This window comes from Danio rerio, chromosome 24 (assembly GCF_052040795.2).
Source record: "Danio rerio strain M-AB ecotype USA chromosome 24, GRCz13ab, whole genome shotgun sequence".
In the NCBI taxonomy this organism is placed as follows: Eukaryota; Metazoa; Chordata; class Actinopteri; order Cypriniformes; family Danionidae; genus Danio; species Danio rerio.
In genome coordinates, this window is record NC_141044.1 from 27,255,608 (window position 1) to 27,267,998 (window position 12,391).

A 12,391-nucleotide genomic window follows, 5' to 3' on the forward strand; every position below is an offset into this window, starting at 1 on the left:
TAAAACAACTCTATATCACCTACATGTATTTGTTTTACATTAAATACAAAAATAATAAGGAAAGAAACCTTTAGTTCATAGTCATAAAAATTTGTATGTGTCAAGGATGAAACAAAATAGTTAAAATTAAGTGGGGTTTTCCTTAAAACAAGCAAAATAATCTTATTTCAAAATAAACACAAGATTATTTTGCTTATTTTAAGGAAAACACACACTGTAAAAAATTTGACCTTAAATTCACAGTAAATTACTGGCTAATAATTGCATTACTTTCACAGTAAATTACTGTATGTAAATTCACAGTAAATTATTGTGAGGTAGTTCACAGTAATTTACTGTGGTTTTGTCACATTAAATTATTGTGAAATTACAACCATATATTGTAACTTTACAGTAGATAATAAAGTCCGTTACTGTGATTTCACAGTATTATCTTGTGGAATTAACTATATTTTACTGTGAATTTGCAATATGATTACTGTGATTTAGCAGTAGGTTGCAGTTTAAATACCTGATTTAACTGTAAAGTTACAGTTATATCCTGGATTACTGTAATTTAACAGTTTGGTGCTGTAAAATTTCAAAGCAAATTTAGGTCACACAAAAATGAAAATTCTATCTTGATTTACTCACCCTCAGGTTGTTCAAGCTCTGTTAAAAATGATTTTTTTTTTGTTTAAACACAGGAATAAAAATATTAAATATTCCTCTTTGTGTCCAAACAACCTGAGGATGCGTAAATGACGACAGAATCTTCATTTTTGGGTGATCTGAGAAGACTCTAAAATCAAAATAAAAACAAACACACATACATTTTACAGATTTATTTAACAGTTTAATGACATCTGTGTAAACATTTCAGAAAACTTTCAAAAGGTGAAGGTTAAGCCTCAAAAAATACTATAAGAACATATTGATAAAAAAAATCTGACATCATATGTAGCATACATATAAAAAGCAGTGCTTCAGAGTGCGCTCTCTCTCTCATTATATATATATATATATATATATATATATATATATATATATATATATATATATATATACATACACACACACATGAGAGAGAGAGACAAAACTTTTTGCTAAATTATGCAGTCGTCTATTAAGGTCAATCGTTTTCCTGATAATAATTTTACACACTTGCTGGTTGATGTGTCTTCTCTGCTTCTTGGACTTCGTCTGTCTTCCATCTCCAAACTGGGGCCGAAAAAGCACCTATAAGCAAAAGGGCAGACAAACAGTTAGCTTCATACAACACTACTGGGACACTACTGCTGCACTACAGAGCAAAATTACTGTCAGCTCAGTTTGAACATGCTGACAACACTGTAGCTCAGTCAAACTGCAATTATTTAAACAAAAACATCTGAAAAACATTTCCATCACAAACACACAATCAAGAACAGTCCAACAACAAATAGTGGTTTTAATGACCTAGGCAGAGCATTTTAAAACAGTTGATTTGATTTACACCTTCTGTTTACAGACTATAATCTAATGCTGGGTTCACACTTATTGCAAAGTTAACACATGCATCACAGTACTTGCTCTTAAATACTAGCAGGATGTTTGTTGCATCAAGCTAATTTTTCATGATTTAAATATTAGGAAAATTTTGCAAAAAAAACTTGATTGAAGTGATACAGCACTTGTGTTGTATTCATTTCAATCAAGTTTTTTGCAAACATTCAAAATATTTTTCAACGTTTTTTGAGTTTTACTTAATTTGTGCTGCCCAGTAAAAATTTCCCACTATTTATGCATTTGCAATGACTTGTATGTAATCCACTCACCTGAATAGGTAACTTCACATATGGTATAAGAGCCCCATCCTTTTAAAGACAGCTTCCCCTCTGGTCTCCAGCACAGACAAACAAATTGTGTCTGCAACACGGCCCTTTATAACAAGGGGACAAGGGGAGTCATGACTTGTGCTCCTATACATTCCTTGTTTAACCCCCCCCAAAACAAGCCCTCAGTTACAATATTTATTGTAGACATTACCTTTAATTCCAGAGTGCAAAAGGCATCTTCAGCATACTTTAGTTTCAGACCAGATCCAAAGTCAGTTGTGAAATCCAGGTGAGGTCCCATGACCACTCGACCCTCCAAGGAATAAGACTAAAAGGGGGAAAGAAGGACTAAATTAGAGGTGTTTGTGAATAATTAAATTTGTTTGTAGAAACAAAGTTGACATTCCATGCTCTGCCTATTAAAAACCAAGCAAACAAACACACATGCCCAGTAAAATTGCTAATAAAAATAAAAACTATAGTTTAAAAAAATCTTTGTCTAATATTTACTACTACTTGAGGTACTGGTGGAACTTCTGGAAGAAGAAAAAGAGTTTGTACAAGAAACTGCTCACAACAAATCTGTGAAAAACCTGACATTTAAAAATCTAATAAAAATGAGGAAGGCATCAACATTACCTTTAATAATCAAGCGAGGGTTGATTGGTAGCATCAGTGTTTCAACATCAGTGGCTGTGGCTGCAAAAAAATATGAATATAATAAGAGTAGAATAAGACTCAACCTAACACACGCACACACACACACACATAATCTATATATATATATATATATATATATATATATATATATATATATATATATATATATATATATATATTTATAGGTTTAGATTGTGATAATGAATTTAGGTTATATTTGTGTGCTCAGAATTAACACTCACCTCACACTTCAGCTATTATCAGTTACACCTGAACGCCAAAAAATAAAATCTACAGTTAGTGACAATATACAATTAGTTCTCATTAGTAAATGTTAGCAATGCATTAACACCAGTGAGAAATATACAATAAGTACTGTGTTAGTGTTAGTTTAAAAGAATACAACTGAATTGTATTATAAGCCTCATTTAATAAAACAGACTTGTTTCATAATGAGTTTAGTTTATTTAACTAACTTAACGTTAACGTTACAGTGAACAAAATAACGTACATGATGGTGACTAACGTTAACCGTAACGTTAACTTAAGTGAAGGTCAGAGCTTACCTTAGTCATTTCACCTTTACTTCAGTCTTGTACTGAAACAGAAAATGCAGTTAACAAGAAGTTAATTAAAGAAAATTCCCTTTCTTTTTTTCAGGAACTAACGTTAACGTTATGCTAATACCTCAGAAAACACTACAATCACCATCTGGCGTCGTTAATTTCTTGTTTTAAAAAAAAAGGCGGGCTTAAACCCTGTACGTGCGAGTACAACTAAAGTACTCGGTAAATTCCTGTTAAGTGACATGCACTATACAGAAATACACATACAACAATCATTTAACGGACAAAAGTCATATTTTAACACTTACCGAGGATGAATCCGTTGGGTGAAGAGACGACGCAGGCGTTGTCTGTGGTGATGGCGCTTGTTGCGGTCGAGTCGAGTCAGTTCTGTTCAATGAATCGGCTCCTTTAAGTGAACAGTAAAGAGTCGAATTCTGCTCCTTTAAGTGAACAGTAAAGAGTCGAATTCGCCTGAAAACGATTCCTTTTAGTATAATATTGTAAGACGCAGACATATAATTCATTAATATTTCATCATATTGCTTGGTCCGTGTACTGCTTGTACACGAATTGCTTGTTGATGACTATGAGCTTATGAACACGTCTGATAAAATATCTGAATCTGATTCAATGTCACACGAGTCCTGAACCGAAGCAGTGCAAAAGTAATATATTGATTGAAATATAAAGTTAATTATTTTCTTCGCCATTCAAAATATTACATATCTCTGACTTTAACAATAAGAATAAAGTTCGTTTGGAGTGTATTGAGAATTATTATTTTTTCCTCCCAGGATTCATTTCGCACCAAGCTGCATCAAGCTGTAAGGTGGATGAGAAGGCACATACTATTATAAATATTGCTTTTAATATGTAATGAAATAAAGTTTTAACACTTTTTCATGCGAGAATGTAGTTCTTCAAAACTCAAATCTGTGGATTGTTAGTAAAGATTGTGAGTAATTTTAAGTGTGTTTTGCCGGTAGCGGAGATCTATGACCTCCAGGCGGTAACGGCGCTCATTGATCATGTATCCGCTGAGAGGCGCCTGTCTTCAGGCTAGACATTGGGACAATTGCCCTGTCTTCGATGGCTCTATATGCGTCCGAAAATGAAGTTTTAACTGTTTTTCATGCTAGAATGTAGTTGTTTAAAACTCTAATCTGTGGTTTATATATATATATATATATATATATATATATATATATATATATATATATATATATATATATATATATATATTCTGAGATTATTGACCTCCAGGCGATGACAGGTGCCCAATACTCATGAAACCGTCTAAAGCAGACATTTCCCTTGACATTGAAATAATTGTTGGCTGTTTAAAGGGTCACGAAACACCAAAACACATTTTTTGAGCTGTTGACAGTCGTATATGTGTCCCACACTGCTAAAAACACTATTAGGACACCTATATTTCACTAAAAAGTGTAAATTGGTTGTTTTTGCGTTATTTCAAGCAAATTTGTACTTCCTGTTTGAAACGAATTTTTGAAGCTGCGTCACGGTCATGACATAATAGCGTTGTATTCCAGCGTGCAGACTGGGCGTCTGTGCCTGAGTGAGTCTTATTACGTCTTACAGTGTGATACATTAATGCATGAGTAAGGCTTGGTTCAAACCAATCAGCGCGCTCTATTGTGGAACTTCATTAATATTCATTAGTGTCACCGTGTTTACGCCACAAAGACGCCACGTTGTGTTGGCAAAACAAGCGTGAAGTGTTGCTTTTATAGTTTGCTGCAGTTAAGTTTCGTTTTCATTTTCTCTCTGTGAGAGCTCAGTCTCACGTGTGGATTAACAGTGTACGCGACGCTCGACAACAATAACTTACATGTCTGAGGATTATTGTTTACCTGAGAGCTGTTCTCATCTGCAAACGCTGAAATCTGAATTCGCTTGTAGTATTCTCTCCATAAAGACGCGGCTCTAGTTGCTGGTGATTGTCCTGTCTCTACAGATTTGGTAAGTGAGCGACCAGTGCTCTTTGTTTATTCAGTTTGTTCGTATCGAATTAAGTTAACTATTGCACTGAGTGCAGAAATGTTAGCACCGCATTTAGTGACCGGAATAACACACGCGGCTTTCTGATGCTACCTGCCGTGTGCATCTAAGTTTCCGGGAAATGCGGAGTTTTTTTCTCTCTCATTCGCCGTGCGGTATCAAACATTGCATGAAAAATACACGCTTGCAGCAGTTCCTTGAATCAAATATCTCGTTTGTCGCGAGAGGCATGAATGAATTCCCTGAATGAAAGAGCCAAACTGCAGTTAAAGTCCAACTTTTAATAATTTGGCAAATAATTCGACTACAGATGTCCATGTAAACACAGTCACATTGTCCGCTGTGGGTGTGTATTTTGACTCTGAAACTCGCGCGTGCACAAATAGACACTCCCACACCATCCCACTGTAGTTCCTCCGACACTCCCCCCTAAACAGAGCTGGACACGCCCACTTTTCTGACTTTTTCCAAAGTAGAGGTGTGAAAACACCCTGCTGAAACGAGGGGGTTTCATGGCCCTTTAACAATCTTTGGTTTCATTAATTAATTACTTTTTATTCCAGTTCATTATGTTTTGGCTAAGCACACAGTTATGTTCATTAAATATTATTTCCTATTCTATGTTAACTGTATAAAATTAAATAAAGGTGCAGTACAACCAAAAAGATGTTGGTAACCAAATCGTTTTGGGGGCTATAACATTGTTATTATCTGTTAAAAGTTCATTTGTATTAATTTCTACGTTGAGTTAAAAAAAAGGTTTGAATTTCTATAACTAACGTGCAAAAGATATAGCCCTTTTCACAGTAATTTGCTGTAATCATGCTACCTGCCGTAATTTCACAATAAAATTATGAATACAACATATTACTGTGAATTTTTCAGTTAAATACTGTGAAGAGATACTAATGTAATTTACTGTGAAAAATTACAGTAACTTGTTGTGAAAACCTGGAAATTTTTTACAGTGCAGATATTTGGACTAGAAACCTCATTAAAAATAGTAAGAATAGTATTTTTTGCAGTGTATGAGTGCCTCGGGTGTCCTTAATATGAAAAGATGGATCTCAAAATCATACAGTAATTTTAATTTTTTTTGAAAGAGATCAAATACACAATAATGCTGAAATACCAAAGAATTTCTGGGACCTGAAGGATTTTTCCTAAATATCAGCAGGTAGTTTAACTGTTTAGGACACATTTCATGAAAAACTAGCATTAATAACAAACAAAAAAACAAAAACAAACAAAAGCTGTGAAATTGTAATTCGTTTATAAATATCTATCAAGTCATGTTTAACAGATGACGGAAAGTTTTCACAGTGTTTCCTATTATATGTTTTATTCTGGTAAAAAAAAAAATAAAGTTTGGTTAAACTAAAATAAAACTAAATTAAAAGTTTAAATTAAAATTTTTGTTTTTATTTAAAAGATCAATATATATATATATATATATATATATATATATATATATATATATATATATATATATATATATATATATATATATATAAAATCTTTCCCAACTGGCTATAAAACAAACCACCATTGCCCAATGATTTGTTTAATTAAACTAACTTGCCTAGTTAACCTAATTAAGCCTTATTATCATTATAGCAAATACAAAATAAATTTGTTATAATTATTGTTTAAATGTGTTGAAAAAAAATCTTCCCTCCTAAACAGCACTTTAACTATGAAATGTCTTTTATGTGAATCATCTTATTTAGTTCAGTAATAAATTACATAAAAAAGAAAACATGATTTTTTGAAAAATTCCCTTATATTTTGGTAAAATAATGACCATTTTGCAGATTCCTCAAGGTGTGTGCAAACATCTGACTTCAGCTGTCACTACGATTACATACAGCTATTATTACAGAGCTAATTCTTACAGTTAACATTCATTCATTTTCCTGCGGCTTAGTCTCTTATTTGTCTGGGGTGGCCACGGCAGAATGAACCGCCAACTATTTCAGCATATGTTTTGCGCAGTGGATGCCCTTTCAGCTGCAACCCAGTACTGGGAAACAAGTATACACTCTCGCATTCACACACATTCATTCACTACGGCCAATTTAGTTTAAACAATTCACCTATATACTGCATGTCTCTGGGAGCACCTGAAGGATACCCTCACCAACACGGGAGAACATGCAATCTCCACACAGAAATGCCAACTGCCAACCAGTGATCTTGTTGCTGTGAGGCGACAGTGCTAACCATTGAGCCACTCTGCTACCCTTTAAGTTAACATTTATAAGATAAGAGTAAACACAATGGAAAAAATGAATAATATAAGAGAACCGTACCTCTGTTCTGTAGCTGCTGTAACACTCCCACATATAATGAAAACCTGCAAGGATTGCAAAGATCCTGTAAAGTTATTTGTTGAAAGTACAAGCTGCGTAATAGTGCTAATTTCATGCATGATATCTTTTTATGGGAAACGGGATTTTTAAGGCACATACCAGGGAAGTAGAGTAACTGTATATTAACCCAGGGTCACCGCTTCTCTCTGGAGATTATTACTGCTGTTCTCTTAGTGACGCTCGTCTATATTGGTGATATATGAACAGGACATTTGAGTATTTGCTGACAGGGTATGTTTTAGTAAGCCAATGCTTGCTGATGTGGCTTTTGTAGTAGCGCTTGGAAAGCTCAATTTACACAAACATTTTCAGCCATCAGTCCACAATGAACAACACATATGCATCAGAACATTGAGGTCCATATTTACTCTGTCAGGATGTATGAAGATTGGACATTTCATTCATTCATTTTCTTTCTGGCTTAGTCCCTTAATTAATCTGGGGTCGACATACTGGAATAACCACCAACTTATCCAGCATGTTTTACACAGCGGATGCCCTTACAGCAGCAACCCATCAGTGGGAAACATCCATACACACTCATTCACTATAGACAATTTAGCTTACCCAATTCACCTATACCACATGTTATCGGACTTGTGGGGAAAACCGAAGCACCCGGAGGAAACCCACGTCAACACGAGGAGAACATGCAAAATTCACACAGAAATGCCAACTGACCCAGCCGGTGGCCCAAAACCGATTGTGCTACCCACTGCGCCACCGTGCTGCCCATTGGACATTTCTGCAAAACGTTAAATATTCACAAGTTGCTATGAAAGTGTGTTGTGTAGTCATTTATTTTCCTTCGGCTTTGTCCCTTTAATTATCAGAGGTCGCCAAAGCGGAATGAACCGATAACTTTTCCAGAATATGATTTACACAGCAGATGCACTTCCAGGTGCAACCCACTACTGTGAAACACCCATAGACACTTATTCACACACATACACTATGACATAATTTTCCAATTCTGTTGTTTTAAAAAAAAGAGCCAATGACTTTTGATTTTATTGGTTTTAATGTAAATAAATCAGCAGTAGTTACATATTAAATGAGGATTTTCTTTTATTTTACTCAAACTCAACTTTGTAGAAAATTTATGGGAAAATAGTTTAAATCAGTGGTTCTCAAACTGTGGTACATGTACCACAAGTGGTACGCAGGGTTCCTTCTAGTGTTACGCGGAGGAATCGCTGAATAATTCAAGTAAAAACACTTTTGATTTTATTAGGCTAAACTTTTTATTTTATTTTTATTTTTCTTATGTTTGTTATGTACTCTATTATTTGAGGTTATTTTCCTCCCCATAATTGTAACGGTTGCTGGGGGCATATCTCGCAAATTTTTGTCCCAATTTTTGTCCCTGCGTGGGGCCCACCTGGGATGGCCCACTTGTTGCCCACCTAGAATGGCCCGCGTGGGGCCCACCTGGGCTGGCCCACCTGGGCTTGCCAAAAAATGCCTGGGCTAGAATCTGAACATTATTTACATTCATTTATTAATTTTCTTGTCACTGGGCTTGCCCGCGTGGGGCCCACCTGGGATGGACCGCGTGGGGCCTACCTGGGCTGGCCAGTATAATTATTCATAATAATACTTTACATTTAAGTACAGCAAAAGTTTTCTTTTAACGTTTCAAGAACAGGGCTATTTTTAATTAATTTTTAAAATCACATTTTAATTTAAATGTTGACATTCATTTATCTCTATTTTTAACTGTAGGTGTGATATTGTTCAAACTATTTATTACGTTTAAAGTGGCTGACAATAATACATTTTCATAAAAATAAGATTTTTTCTGCCACAATTAAGAACTGTGCAGAGCTCTAGCCTTTTATTTAGGCCTACCATGTATTTTAATACCAGTCATTAGGGTGGTACTTGGAGAGACAATTTTTTCTGAGGTAGTACTTGGAGAAAAAGTTTGAGAACCACTGGTTTAAATGCTTCTGCTGACAATCTAGCAACTACATTAATTATGAAGGGCAGAGATATTAAACATTTAATCAGCCCTAAATTTAACAAGCTGTACTTCACGGAGTAACCAGAAATGAAAAATAAAGCTTACAATCCTGCTCTTAAACTCTGGAACGATTTGCCCCTTTGCATTATATTGACACCACCTCGGTTTATTTTTAAATCTAAATTAAAAACTTTCCCATTTGACAAAGCTTTTAACACATGAACTGGGTTTTATCTTACTGACCTTCAAGCAGGTAAAAGTTTTTTTTTCTTTTATTCTTTGTATATTTTATTTTTGTTCTTCTCTTTGACTTTTGTTGTTATTGGTTTTTAGCTATTGTGAAGCACATTGGTCAACTTGGGTTGTTTTTAATTGTGCTGTATAAATAAACTGTCATTGCCATACAATCAACTTCATTCATTAATTTTCTTTTCGGCTTAGTCCCTTTATTAATCTGGGGTCACCACAGCAGAATGAACTTATCCAGCCCCAACCCATCACTGGGAAACATCTATACACACTACTCCACACACACTCATAAACTACAATCAATTTCAGCATACCCAATTCACCTATAGCTACCACATGTCTTTAGACTTGTGGGGGAAACTGGAGCAGCCGAAGGAAACCCATATGGACACGTGGAATACATGTAAATTTGATAGGATAGTGGAAAGGGATATTGTGAGCCCCCCTGTGCTACATGTATTGGTACTGACAACATAATTTCACACTTAGCTGATGCTTTATAAGGTAAATGCGTATTTGGCATGCTGTTCCAGGAGAGAGACCTAAGCTCGGAGGATCCTCAAGCCGGGGGCTAACTTATGTTTAGTCAGTTGAGAAAGCTGAGTCTGAGCTCAGGTAAGTCTTGAGAACTCCCCTGAATTAGGTTAGGAAAGAGGGGAAGAAGTCAGGGTGCATGGGAGGATTCTTCAAGATGAAGATGGCTAAGGTAAGGACATCAGGTTATTTATGTGCGTTTGGATTCATCTGATTGGTATATAGTATGATTGTTACTGCAAGACCAGTCATGGTCAATCATAAGCATGTGATCCTCTCGAAATTTTCCTTCGGCCACAGCGGAACAACCACCAACTTATCCAGCATATGTTTTACACAGTGGATGCCCTTTCAGCTCAACCAAGAAACATCCATACACTCTCACATTCACACACACTCAAACACAACGGGCAACTTAGTTTACTTAATTCACCTATAGCGCATGTCTTTGAAATGTAGGGAAAACCAGAGCACCCAGAGGAAACTCACAAACACACAGGGAGAACATGCAAACTCACCACAGAAATGCCAACTCACCCAGCCGGGACTAGAACCTTCTTGCTGTGAGGCGATGGTGCTAATCACTGCGCCACCATGTCGCCCTCTTGAAATTCATTCATTCATTCATTTATTTTCTTTTCCAGTTATTCCCTTTATTTATCAGGGGTCGCCACAGCGGAATGAACCACTAACTTATCCAGATATGTTTTACGCAGCGGATTCCAACACCGGGAAACACCGACACACTCTTGCATTCACACACACATACACTCGGCCAATTTAGTTAATCCAATTCACCTATACCGTATGTCTGTGGACTGTGGGGGAATCCGGAGCACACAGAGAAAACCCAAAAACACATAGGGAGAACATACAAACTTCACACAGAAATGCCAACTGGCCCAGCCAGGACTAGAACCAGCAACCCTCTTGCTGTGCTGCGACGGTACTAACCACCATGTCGCCCTCTCAAAATTAGTTTAAAAAAAAAACTTCACTAAGTTTTATCCAGCCTCAGCCAGCAGTCCAAGTATTTATTTAGTTTTGCCTGTATATGTTTTTTTGATGTTCAAAATCCTGATCTGAATCACCAAGGACCCTTGTTTAAGCTAATAAAATAAATACTAAATTAAAAAGCCACCTACATCTTGAACAGCCTTAGGGTGATTATATTACGAGAAATTCTCCTTTTTTTTTAGCTTGAACTACCCTTTCAGCAATCAACCAATGAAAAGGGAGAATTTTGAGAGAATTTAGAATCTAGATTATCATACCCGTAGCTAAAGTAGGAGGGGTTCGGTTGGTTCAAACTGAAAGACTCTGACAAAGGTCCAGAATTTTCACATGTACTTTTTACAGGTGAGGCTAGAAAAATCAGGAAGCTCTACACAGTATTACTATTTTGTTTTAATATTTCTATTATTCAAGTGGCCAAATTCTGACAAGAAAGTTAATTGTGCTGACCATTTTGTTATTTGCCTAATAAGTGCCAATTTACTTTGCCCTAATAAGCAGTTTTTAATTTAAAGTCTTAACAAATTCCTCAACTCTGTTTGCGTTTTTGTGTGGAGTTTAAATGTTCTCCCTGCATTCACGTGGGTTTCCTCCGGGTGCTTTGGTTTCCCCCATAGTCCAAAGTCATACAGTACAGGTGAACTGGGTAGGCTAAATTGTCCGAAGTGTATGAGTGTGTGTGTGAATGTGTGTGTGGATGTTTCCCAGAGATGGGTTGCGGCTGGAAGGGCATCCGCTGCGTAAAAATGTGCTGGATAAGTTGGCGATTCATTGCACTGTGGCGACCCCGGATTAATAAAGGGACTAAGCCGACAAGAAAATGAATGAATGAATGATTGATACTTAATGTGAATGCTAAATAATGCTAAATTTAGAATGCTAAATCTTAAGAAAATGTTTTTGGTACATTAAAAAGTGTGGTTATGATGACCACCCGACAAGACTGTCCAGCTAAAAACGGTGCTTAAATTGTCACTAAAATGCAGCATTTAAACCTCATAGGTTAATTCGAAATGAGGGGAATAACTGAAAAAGGGTCCAAAAAAGAACCAGCCCTTTCAGCAAGCTGACTATAGGCCTGAATATACTTTCCATTCTCCAATTTCAAACTCACCAGCCACTATTTAACATTTAAATCACTATTATCAATCAAATGAAAAAATCTTACCGCTAAATCCCGTATTTAATTTATAAAAATAAACTAACCAA

The 12,391-nt window shown here is 35.8% G+C and overlaps 2 long non-coding RNA genes across 2 annotated transcripts in view; both read right to left on the minus strand.

Annotated features, from left to right (window-relative positions):
* The window catches only part of LOC141380703 (uncharacterized), a 15,012-nt gene extending 7,404 nt beyond the window's left edge, over window positions 1-7,608 (minus strand). Inside the window, exons 1-2 of the long non-coding RNA XR_015525033.1 lie at window positions 7,519-7,608; window positions 7,360-7,403 (exon numbers count right to left, since the gene is read on the minus strand). This is a non-coding gene — a long non-coding RNA (uncharacterized LOC141380703). The remainder of the gene's footprint in view (window positions 1-7,359; window positions 7,404-7,518) is intronic.
* On the minus strand, window positions 1,078-3,408 carry LOC137489244 (uncharacterized). The gene is made up of 7 exons (XR_015525489.1): window positions 3,331-3,408; window positions 3,023-3,054; window positions 2,699-2,726; window positions 2,436-2,495; window positions 2,008-2,124; window positions 1,797-1,900; window positions 1,078-1,218 (listed from the first exon to the last, which is right to left on the minus strand). It is a non-coding gene; the product is annotated as an uncharacterized LOC137489244 (long non-coding RNA).
* Window positions 7,609-12,391: the final 4,783 nt, after the last annotated feature.